This window comes from Phycodurus eques, chromosome 3 (genome assembly GCF_024500275.1).
Source record: "Phycodurus eques isolate BA_2022a chromosome 3, UOR_Pequ_1.1, whole genome shotgun sequence".
Lineage (NCBI taxonomy): Eukaryota > Metazoa > Chordata > Actinopteri > Syngnathiformes > Syngnathidae > Phycodurus > Phycodurus eques.
This window is the reverse complement of record NC_084527.1, coordinates 11817143-11829234: the sequence shown is the minus strand read 5'-3', so window position 1 is coordinate 11829234 and position 12092 is coordinate 11817143. Positions and strand designations below refer to the sequence as shown.

At 42.0% G+C, this 12092-nt stretch overlaps 3 non-coding genes across 3 annotated transcripts; 2 read left to right on the top strand and 1 right to left on the bottom strand.

Moving 5' to 3' along the window:
* The first annotated feature begins 2909 nt into the window (after window positions 1-2909).
* trnae-uuc (transfer RNA glutamic acid (anticodon UUC)) lies at window positions 2910-2981 on the top strand. The gene has a single exon. It is a non-coding gene; the product is annotated as a tRNA-Glu (tRNA).
* Window positions 2982-3203: 222 nt separating this feature from the next.
* Window positions 3204-3275, top strand: trnae-uuc (transfer RNA glutamic acid (anticodon UUC)). The gene has a single exon. It is a non-coding gene; the product is annotated as a tRNA-Glu (tRNA).
* Window positions 3276-11099: 7824 nt separating this feature from the next.
* Window positions 11100-11171, bottom strand: trnae-uuc (transfer RNA glutamic acid (anticodon UUC)). Its single transcript has one exon. It is a non-coding gene; the product is annotated as a tRNA-Glu (tRNA).
* Window positions 11172-12092: the final 921 nt, after the last annotated feature.

Here is a 12092-nt window from a genome sequence, read left to right as displayed (position 1 = left end):
TAGTCCCCAACTTTTTTTGCACCATGGACTAGTTTCACATAAAGACATATTTCAACAGAACGGCGCAGAAACAAAACAAAAACAAATGATTCAAAATGCAACTCACCATTACGCTAAAATTATTCGGTGTAATTAGTGAGTGCCCTGCATGTTTTTCTCTTTAACGAGACGGCCTGTCTCACCTTGTGTGCCGTAGCATATAGCGTGTCGTGTTTGGCGATGTCACGTTCCACAAATTGACAAGTGTCATTTGGCGGCTTGGTGATTAAATGCTATATCCGAGAGTAATAATGCAATTGAATGTGTCGCTTCATGGGGGATGCGGGGGGCATACCGCGGATATAAAAAGTTTGCACACACCTGTTCAAATGTAAGATTTCTGTGATAAAGAAAATGAGACCGAGATAAATAATATAAAATTTGGACAGGGGTAAAACTAAGCAATTGAGACAACGTGGTTGCACAAGTGTACACACCCTCTTATAACTTGGATATGGCTGTGTTTAGAATTAACCAATCACATTTAAACTCAAGTTAATTGCAAGTCACCACACCTTCTGCCATTTAAAGTGCCTCTGATTTACCCCAGATAACGTTTAGCTGTGGGACAAGATGTGAGTCACTTCATTAATATAGATATAGGGCTTGTGTTTTTATTGTAAACTTAGTGGCGACGTTACCAACAAGAATTTTAATGCAAAAGGTAATCTGAGTTTTATGAGTATACTATAGGTAACTGAAGGGTTTTTATTGATCGGTTTTAAGGCGTGTTGCTAGTAGGACTCCTTCCTACCTGTGGGAAAATCAAGTAGATGAAGTTACCATGGTTACCTGCCACTGAAAATGCCTCTGCTGGTTTACACTGGCGCTGTGACTGAACTGCCCTTTTTTATTATGTGAACGGTCTGGCTTTCGAGCCAAGTCAAGCCATCAAACCATCAAGAGAGGCTATTTGTTATGCTGTGACTATACCGGACAAACTGTACAAAGAATATGTAATCGATCACTTGACGTCTTTTATAATGACAGAAATGTCCGCTCACACTGACGGGTTATTTCGCATCATGTTGATTTATATGGTTCACTCTCCTTTTGATTTATATTTTGCACATACTGCATGACTAGTATTTTACTCTATACAATAAGTATTATTATCACATTATACCTACAAGAGCTTGAATGAAGATGTGTTTAATTGTGTCTTTGTGAGAGATTACTTCAGTTGTGTGTGTATGTGTCCGTGTGTGTGTGTGTCTGTATGTGTGTGTGTGCGTGCACACACATGGTCAAAGAAGGGAAAAAGATCGAGAGAGAGTTGTTGCCTGCTCCATGACCCCTCTCGTGTAAACACGGACACACTTCGCCGAGGTGCTGAATGGCAACGATTATGAGAAAGCTGCCCGCTCCACCACACACACACACACACACACACACACACGCACATACACACACACACAAACAAACACACATACACGCATCGAAACTGGGCGTTCTGCCAAGAAGGGAAGACCGTCAGAGGAAGGCCTTACGGTGCATGGCTCGTTGCCAACCCTCCTAAAGAGAATCACAGGGAACGGGAGCGAGGATGCATGTAGTGAAGGAAGGAGGCGGTGTTCACGAGTGAAGAGAAAGGATGGAAAGATGAAGATAAAATCAAAATCAAAACTGTGTTGGATTAGTAATGGATGACAAATGACGATGACGAGTGGAAATTGCTGGGTAACACTTTTGTTTGATCCCTTTCCGAGCCATTCGAAACCCAAACTACCATTTTCTCTCAAAAATGTGGCAATGTCAGGTAGTGGGCATAGTCAGTGGGTGTTTGGGAAGGTTTGTTAAGAACCAGGATTAAATGATAAATTTTGGAACGAATCATAATTAAATCTAGGAGACACATCTTGACAGAACATAAGGGCGTAAGATCACCAGACAGTCCCGTTTTAACATAGGTTTCAATCTCCATGAGTTAATGGGCTATGACAGGGAGTGCCAGGAGCTACCTTGTCCCATATGGTCTAGTGGTTTGGATTCCTGGTTTTCACCCAGGCAGATCAGGTTCAACTTCTAGTACAGAAACCTGATTTTCCCTGTTTTGGAATACAGGTTTATTCTTTTCTAATGTCTGTGTAGATTGTCAGTGGTCCAGGTCATGGTGATGTGTTAAGGTTGACTGCAGGCAACTGGACTCTTCTTATTTGTTGAAGATGTTTCACCTTTAATCCAAAAGGCTTTTTTCAGTTCTAATTTTTAAGTGTAATACTATATAAGTCCCCTTATATAGTATTTACTGGATTGTCTCTGGACACACCCTCCAGAGAGTATCATTAAACCTAAACTAACAAAGTCGTAAAGTCATAATTACAGGAAATATTTGTATGAAAAACACTGCACGAGTTTAGCATGCGTAATTCAGCATTTAGCATTTGAATTCACTCTACATGAGTTAATCGACTATGACAGGAAATGAGGTTCAGAAGGAAATGCCATATGGTTTTGCAGTTAGTACTTGTTTTGTCCCAGGCTGCACAGCTTCAGCTCCCAGTATTGAAACGAGGTTTTTGGGAATTTCCCAATTGTGGAATAAGGTTTATGCAGTTCTAATTCTGCATTCCAGTAAAGTGGAAATTTGGAAATCTCAACCCTCGTGTATGGAAAAGTGAATTAGAATGTCCATCAAATTCCATTGTACCCCAAAACAACCGTTAGTGCGACTTAACACGAATGTGTACGTAACTTAGAATGAAGACCTTGTGGGCAAGTGGTTTTCACAGAGATGACCTGGGTTGAACTCCTGGCAAGGGGAAGTTTTCACGGAACATAAGGGCACTTAAGGAGTTGATTGGCTCAGGCTGGCCGTTGACTCACCCTGATGTAGTGAGGTCTTACAAGAAAGGGTGAGACCAAGCCAGTCCCATATGGTCTAGCGGTTAGGATTCCTGGTTTTCACCCAGGTGGCCCGGGTTCAACTCCCAGTATGGGAATGTATACTTTTGGAGTAAAGGCTTAGTCTGTTCCAGGAATTTGGAAATTTCATCCCCCGACTACAGTGAAGTCAACTATATTGTCGCTCAAAATCCAATGTACACTAACTAATGAACTAACGCTGTATTGTATCGCTGACCTACGCTATTAAAGTGTTGATTGGCTGCCCATGGTACTTCACTCACACTGACGTCTTACAAGAAAGGCTGAGACTAAGCCAGTCCCATATGGTCTAGCGGTTAGGATTCCTGGTTTTCACCCAGGTGGCCCGGGTTCAACTCCCGGTATGGGAAAGTATACTTTTGGAGTAAAGGTTTACTCTCTTCTAGAAATGTTTGAATTTGGAAATTTCATACACCCTGAACTGGTTGCCAGCCAATCGTAGGGCACATACAAACAAACAACCATGCCAGGCGGCTGGGTTCGATTCCTGGTGTGGGAAACTGTTTTTGGGGAATTTCCCCATTGTAGAGTAAAGATTAAATCTGTTAAAAATCTCTGTGCAGTGCGTGACTTGTTGATGGTATTGCTGGTTCAGATATTACTCAGTGATGTTGAATGTGAGTGTGAATGGTTTCTATGTGTGCCCTGTGATTGTCTGCCGAAAGTCAGCTGGGATAGATTTCTGTGAACCTGAACAGGATACGTGGTTTAAAAAAAATGATGGATGGATGTTCTAATGTTAGGTTCCATGAAAAATAGTCCAATGTACCCTCATAAATACCCGAATCTAAAACAACTATTTCAGAGAGAAAATCACTGAAGAATTGACAAGACAGCTTATTGAATCTTCAATCTTAACTAAATCAGCAACTCTCTTACTAAAGAAATGTAGCTTCACCGCCAATATACTGACAATCTAGCTCACTAACTAATTAAAACAATATATTTTTATTTGCCGCCAATGTACTAGATATCTATGATAGCTGATGATGGACAGCTATATTGATAGATAATCTCGATGAGAAACTGACAGAATAAGATTAAATGAGAAAACTAAACACACACAACCCCTCCTCCCCGACGCACATCCACACACAGCCACACCCATCCATTTAATATGGAAGAATCAAAAGTGATTGTGACACCAACAGTGGAGTGGACGTTTTAGTCAGAATTTCACAAGTGGGATGGATGGAAATAAATTGGGATGAACTGGTTTTGTCCCTGATGGTGCAGACCTGTCGTGTCTATATCTGGAAAAGATGATGTTGCGGCTGAGTGCTGTCTTTCACGATTGCTACTCTACCAAGACATTGTGTGTTGATTAAGTCCTCCAGAGTGGGCAGTGAACAAACAATGATGTGTTTGTACTGCCTTGATGATCCTCTGAACAGCGTTCCTGTGTGATGAATAGCAGCTACCATAACACATGCAAATGCAGTGTGATAGAAAACGAAAACAGTCAATTTGTGAGCACAAAACTGTCCGAAAGTGGACAACTAGCGAAAGATCTTTGCGGCCAGTCACATGTTGTTTGCCAGGTCATCCCTTTGCTGTCCTTTGCCCGTCTGCCTCTTATCAACAGGCGGAGAGCTCAGCTTCTCAGCTGACTACAGATGACCATGTGTTGACCGCCGAGACCTCCGCGCACATCATGTGATAGTGTGTTTGTCAGCTGCACATGCTAATCTATCTTCGGGACACAACAGGAGGCGTGCATGGAACAAGTGTGATCAAGTGGAGCCACTTCAGGTCACGCTCTTATCAACAGACGGTTAATCATCCCCAGGAAATGCGGACGCTCTTGCCTTTTATCAATTTACATCAACAGTCACGGTTTCAGAGATTCATCAATTCAAAATGCTTTCATATGCTCAGATGTTGATAGGCTAACCAGCATCCCATTTCATACAGTTGGAGAGCTATTGTTGGAACGGCTTAATTAGGTAGTATTTTCAGTCAACATACACTTCAAAACAAACTGTAATAGAATTAGCTTGAGAGGACAGTGGATTAGTAGTTAGCACACCTACCTCACAGATGAGAGGTTATGGGTTCAAATCGCAGGTTAGGTGACCTTTTTTTGTAACAGTATTATAAAACAGATTACTAGGGGAATTCATATTTGCACCGAAATGCTTTTCACAGTATACAATCACACAGTTGAAATGATACATTTTGCTTTGGTTATTTAGTTTTGTAATGGGATTTATTTTGTTTCTGTCCTCATGCGGAGGTGCGAGGGATGCACAGATACTCCTTTTACATAGTGCCCCTAAGTGTTCAGACTCAGACACAGGCATTACTGAAATGCCTTGTGTTACAGGCTGCATTTAAGTTGAATATTTGGTTGGATGTCTAAATGTCAATAAGTTTGAGTGAAACATATGCCATGTTTAAGAAAATGTGGTTTTGAACAATGATTACAAATTAGGGCTGCAGCTATCGAATAGTTTTAAAATTGAGAATTGTACTGTGTATACCATTAACTGGATAAAAATGTATTTTGCATTATTAAACACAATAACGTGCAGGTGAGATGCAGGTATTATTTGCCACAAGGTTTTCATTCGACTTCCTCGTGTTCTACTGCAGTATCTGTGACTTTGGGTGTGTATGGCTCTAAAAGGCGGGGCGCGGGCTGGTGAGTGATGTGGGTGTTAGCAATTGAGAGTGTAGAGTCAGCTGGCTGTTGACCGGCTAACCCGTTAAGCCAGTCTGTGTTGAGTGACTCTGCCTGAGTTGTGGCCATCGGCAGCTTGTTTGTTTTCTCTCTGTTCAGTAAAGCTATTGAAAGTGCACCCGTGGCTGTGTCTATCCTTGCTGGGGGTGTTCCAATATGTTCCAACTAGTCATTAGCTAAGACTGATATGTTACCTTTTGTGGGCGATCGTAGACGTGCCGGTGTGGTACACGTTGCGCTTTATCTTCCTTGTGAAGTGTGAAATGATCCCAAACTTTAAACAATGTCTGTCTTTTACAGACTCTTCTCCTGGCTTGTTGTATCACACCAACGTATTTCTACACGGAGTGGTGCGTGAGTCTGCAGTAACATTAGCCCATGTGCAAAGAATTATCCCCATGAAGCTTCGAGGAAGAGATTTTGCTTCTATCTTTCATTTGTAACTGTCATCTATGTTAAGTGACTATAAGTGACTACTTAATAAATCAAGTTATGTGATTAATCTTTGCAGCTCTAAAAAAAAAAAAAATACGAGAAAAAATAGGTAATGACATTATAAGGTATCGGTACTTGGTATTGACGAGTACTGAAATGTAACTCAGTCTGAAAAAAGTGGTATCGGGGCCTCCCTAGTTTTGTAAATTTTGATGTGAAAATTGCGGTTTTAAGAGTCGGACTAAGTCGGGTGCAGTAATTCCGCACTCAAGGCCGCCACTGGCGACCACTTGATCATGTTGTTGTCTGTAGGTAAAACTTTTCAAAACCAGTGTCTACGAAGCTCTTGTCACGTACTTGTACTCTTACCGCCAACCGCAGCACTTTCAAGAGTCGTTTCGGTATGTGTGAAGAGTCTGAATGTTCAATGTTTCTTCCAGCGGCGTAGTGTAACATGCAATTTGACCTGCGTAGACGGGAGGCAAACGGAAGAGGAAGACTTCCATCGCCGCCGCGCTCCATTCAGCTGAACGCAACAATCCGCAGCCACCTGGCCTTGAACTCACTTTTTATGTTTTCCACCGAGGGGAACAAAATCATTTTCTTTCAGGCTCAAAATGGATCTTTTCACTTTACACAAGCCCCTGTAATCGTCTTTCCTGCGTGCAATAAGCGTGCATTTGTGAGGGCCTTACAACCACGACTTTGTGCCAGTGGATGGTTCAATTAATATACTGTAACTGCTTTCCCTCCCGTGTTGCTTCCTCCCCTGCTGGGGGGGAAAAATGCGTCCCATTCCAATTTAATGCATGGCCAATTCCCACCTCCACAGAGCAGTAATTAAAATCCACACGCAAAGCCCCATTCATCAGCACAGATGACAGAAGAAAAATTTGTTTAAAAAGTGTATGTGTGTGTGTTGGGGGGAGTGCAGGAGGGCGAAAGAGTTGAGGCTGATTTTTGCAGACATGTGATATTGTTTTGTTTTTTTCATTTCTTGGAACGCTCGCATGCTCGCAGTCTGCAACTGCCTTTTGTGTTAATAAAGCTCTACAGATGCTGCATCTTGCAATACCTGTAGCACCTCATTAGCATATGCCCCGCCCCTCACATCAGCCTCCCCTCATGACAGACCCCCACCATTTGCACCCTATGGCACATTTTGTGTTTTGACAACACTCCCACTGTGCTCCTTCGGCTCCACACACACACACACACACACACAAACACTTGCAAAACCATGACCCTTAAGGGACACTTTTGCATCAGCATTTTTTTTTTTTTTTTTAATGCAGGGAGGTGCAGGGGTGCACAAGGGGGTTTCTGGAAGCGTCGAGACGTGTGCGTGGCATTGTTTGCGTTCTGTGATTACTCGTGTTGCCACCCGACAGCTGTTTGCGCATTTTAGATCGCCGCCCTGTGATCTAACGGTGGAGGACGGGGCCCAATTATTACACTCTCGCATCCCTTGAAAAAAATAGTCAGTTTTCTAAAATAAATAAATAAATTAAGAAAGAAAAAAAATAAGAAGTGACTCATGATAAAGAGATTGTAATCATATTTTTTTCTTGATCAGTGTCCTGACCTATATTTTAAGTTTTTAAAAAAAAATGTCGGTCACAGCACCAGACAAAATGTGGACACACAGCTTAATTAGGAACCTTCTGCCATCTAGTGGAAGATCATTTAATTGTTCTGGGTGTCACTATATGTCTTAGGCATACAGTAGATAGATGAACAAATACACATTGTAATGAATAAATAATAACTCGGATAACAGTGGTTGGGAATCATTGTTCATGTTAAACTCAAATCTCACGGGCCACGAAAGCTCGCCACAGGTTTTCCTTGACTAGCCGTAAAAATTATAACAAAATGCAGAGGCAACTATGTAATATGACAATTATTAGCGTTCCCACACAGACCATATATAATGTCCATGGGGGGGGGGGGGTAATAATCTAACCAAGATTTAATATCTCAAATCAAAGCAAAATATTTTTGTTCTCTGTCTCCCAAGAAATTTCTTCTCACTCGGCAGTTTTTGTGAGTAAGCACTTCACTTGCGTCAAGACCCCCCCCCCCCCCCCCCTAAAAAAATCGAAATAAGGTGTTAGAATTTGTTACAGACATTTTATTACTGATCATGAGTAAGTTTAATTCTATTCTCTGGTAGTAGCCTATATGCTGTAAATATTGTCCACTTGTTTGACGACATCTTGCCTAATCAAATATTCCTGTTCTACTAGCAGAGAATTTTGTTTGGATAAAATATGAGATAAGATGTTCCTGATTTCATTACGTTTGTCCTGTTCTGTTCTTGTAAGCCCACTTTTTGGAGTGCAGTCCTCTAACGTGTTTTGAGCTTTGGACACGTGCCGTTCCGCATAAACCCCATTCTGTTGAGTGCAATTTTTCTCATGAAAAAACTCAAATTTTGGTGTTTTGGGGGTAGGCTGGCGGCACGGTGGCCGACTGGTTAGAGCGTCAGCCTCACAGTTCTGAGGCCCCGGGTTCAATCCCCCGGTCCCGCCTGTGTGGAGTTTGCATGTTCTCCCCGTGTCTGCGTGGGTTTTCTCCAGGCACTCCGGTTTCCTCCCACATCCCAAAAACATGCTTTAATTGGAGACTCTAAATTGTCCGTAGGTGTGAATGTGAGTGCGAATGGTTGTTTGTTTGTATGTGCCCTGCGATTGGCTGCCAACCAGTTCAGGGTGTACCCCGCCTCCTGCCCGATGACAGCTGGGATAGGCTCCGGCACGCCCGCGACCCTCGTGAGGCGAAGCGGCTCAGAAAATGGATGGATGAGGGGGTAGGCTGGATTGCATTTTATTCATTTCAACGAGGAAAGATGATTAGAGACACAAATGTTTGAAAAAATTTAATTGATTCAAACCGTTACTGTTGCACTTCATTTTGGAAATTGAAGAGAAACTATTGATGTTGCACTTTCCTAAAAAGACAAGATTTAAGCTGTGGGGGTTTTCAGTAAATCTGTTACTACAAAAGATAGGCCGTTTTGCATTTTGTTCCCTTAATGTACAGAATGTGAACCGTACCGTGAACTTCAAACCAGGGTAATTGGCATAGTACCGAGTGAACATACATTTACGCGGTTTTACTGAGGGCGATGAAAACAAGTTTGACACCCCTGTTCTACATATATCCGGCATCGCAAATAGTCCCAGTGGTGGTGGCATATGTCCAAGAACCCCCGCCCCGCCCAAACCCCCTTCTTGTCTTCCCCCTCCAACCACTGCACTTGAGCTTGAATGCTGCAAGCAGCTGCCTGGACTCTGGGCTCCAGACCCAAGGAAGGATGCAAGGGGGGTGCGGCCGGGGGGGGGGGCAGAATCTTAATGAGATGCACAGTGTCAATGGCCACTCTCTCTGAGGAGTACAAGAAGAAAAAAGACTCTTCCCTCTCTCTCCGTCTCTGTCTGTTTTTTGGTGCCCCCCGTCTGCCCTCCTTCCCAGCTGGCGAGGGGGCTTTGTGAGGCGCCAGATGATACCCCAGATGCCCCGGCCTTTCAGCCACATTCACCAGGCTCCCCTCAGGTCAGGGGTCACCACCGGGCATCTCAATGGGTCTCCGTGGCAACTGCGGCGGGCGGTTTGGGGAGAGGGTGGCAGAGTTTGTTTTTGTTGCGGGCCGGTTGCCATGGGCGGCGCTCAACAGATCTCGTGGGCCGTTCGGGGAGAGTTGCTACCATTTAGCGGATGAAAAAATCATTTTAGGCCACGGTGTTTGAATGCAAGTAAACACCAGAGACGAGGAAGAAAATGTGTCTTATGCAGCTAAAAGTCATGCAGTTCATATTTTATGAGTCTTCTGCTGTGTGTTTTATATCATTATACTTTGAGTTATTTGCATTTTTTGGGGAAGAATACAAATACTAATCATATAAGAGAGACAATGATAAAGTTGCATTTTTTTGAGAATGGAGTCAAACTTATGACTCTATTCTCGAAGAGATGTGACAAAACTCTCCCTTATTATACAGTATAGTTTTACTCTTCTGGTAATAGTGGAATTTTGACAATAAATGTTCATTTTTAGAAGATAACCTTTTTGAAAAGATAACCTTTTTGAAAAGAATGCATATTACGATGACGTTAATTTTTTCCGATTAAGACGTAATTTTATTGTAACGTATTTTTCGAGAATGGCATTTTTTATGTATCAGTTAAAACAATATTTTTTGTGGGATTTTTTCTCCCAACTAAAACTGTATTCGTTCAAGAAAAGATTATTATGAGAATGAAGCTGCATTCTTTGATAATTAATTCGAGAATATTTTTTTTCAAGTGTAAAATTACTAGAATAAAGTCGACATTTTTGTCCTTCAACAATAAAGTCATATTTTCAAGCAAAACATGTATTTATTTAGAAAAAGTATTGATCTTTCAGAAATAAAGTAAAATAAATTACTTTTCAAGAAAAAAGTGTAATATAATGCGAATAAAGTTACCAATACCAATACTGAAGTCCTTATTTAAGAAAAAGAAAAAAAGGTTACTCTTATAATAATAAAGTCGTATTTTAACAATAAAGTCATATGGTTTGAGAGAGAAATCTTTTTTAGAGAAAAAGTATTCCTCGAGCAACGACGCACCTGCGTGCTAAGATTGTCATCAGCTCCCAGTCTTAAAGTGCGGCCACACCAGGAGGACGCCAGATCGCTCCATTATCTTCGCCGTTTGACGTGCAGCATTCTTTCTCGCTCACATTGCTTACTGCTGGATGGATGTATTTTGTGCTCCTCGTTATTTTTTGCCATATGGGATGTGCTTATAAGAAGTTCTTCGTGTCATAGGCAATCAACCATTGCGGTGAATTAAGCCAAAATCATGCAGTATTGTGACGTCAATTAGGTTAGTGATAGAATAGAGCGCATTCCGACTTATTGACAACTGGGGCACCTTTAGTTCAGTTTTAGTTCATTAGTTATTGTGCATTGGATTTTGAGCGACAATATAGTTGACTTCACTGTAGTCGGGGGATGAAATTTCTAAATTCCTGCAACAGACTAAGCCTTTACTCCAAAAGTATACATTCCCATACCGGGAGTTGAACCCGGGCCACCTGGGTGAAAACCAGGAATCCTAACCGCTAGACCATATGGGACTGGCTTGGTCTCACCCTTTCTTGTAAGACCTCACTACATCAGGGTGAGTCAACGGCCAGCCTGAGCCAATCAACTCCTTAAGTGCCCTTATGTTCCGTGAAAACTTCCCCTTGCCAGGAGTTCAACCCAGGTCATCTCTGTGAAAACCACTTGCCCACAAGGTCTTCATTCTAAGTTACGTACACATTCGTGTTAAGTCGCACTAACGGTTGTTTTGGGGTACAATGGAATTTGATGGACATTCTAATTCACTTTTCCATACCCGAGGGTTGTGATTTCCAAATTTCCACCGTACTGGAATGCAGAATTAGAACTGAAGAAACCTTATTCCACAATTGGGAAATTCCCCAAAATCTCGTTTCAATACTGGGAGCTGAAGCTGTGCAGCCTGGGAGAAAACAAGTACTAACTGCAAAACCATATGGCATTTCCTTCTAAACCTCATTTCCTGTCATAGTCGATTAACTCATGTAGAGTGAATTCAAATGCTAAATGCTGAAATACGCATGCTAAACTCGTGCAGGGTTTTTCATACAAATATCTCCTGTAATTGTGACTTTACTACTTTGTTGGTTTAGTGATACTCTCTGGAGGGTGTGTCCAGAGACATTCGGTAAATACTGTATGAGGGGTCTCTACACTTAAAGACATAAGATTATATACGTTTTTCCTTTGGTCTGAGGTGCGTTAAGAGTGAAATTGTCCTGAAAATAGGGTCCAAAATAGGTTTGGGCAGACAAACAATATTAAACCGGAAACATTGGCGCACCATATCCGGTAGCCTGTAGTCAGGCCTTCAAAATAAAAGCAACATGGTTCCCGTTCCCGTAACAAAGTCTGGTGGACTTCAGAAATGGAGGACCAGCTAGTGGAGCTGTGGGAAGCACGATAGTGCTTATTTAACATCTCCGCCAAGTTTT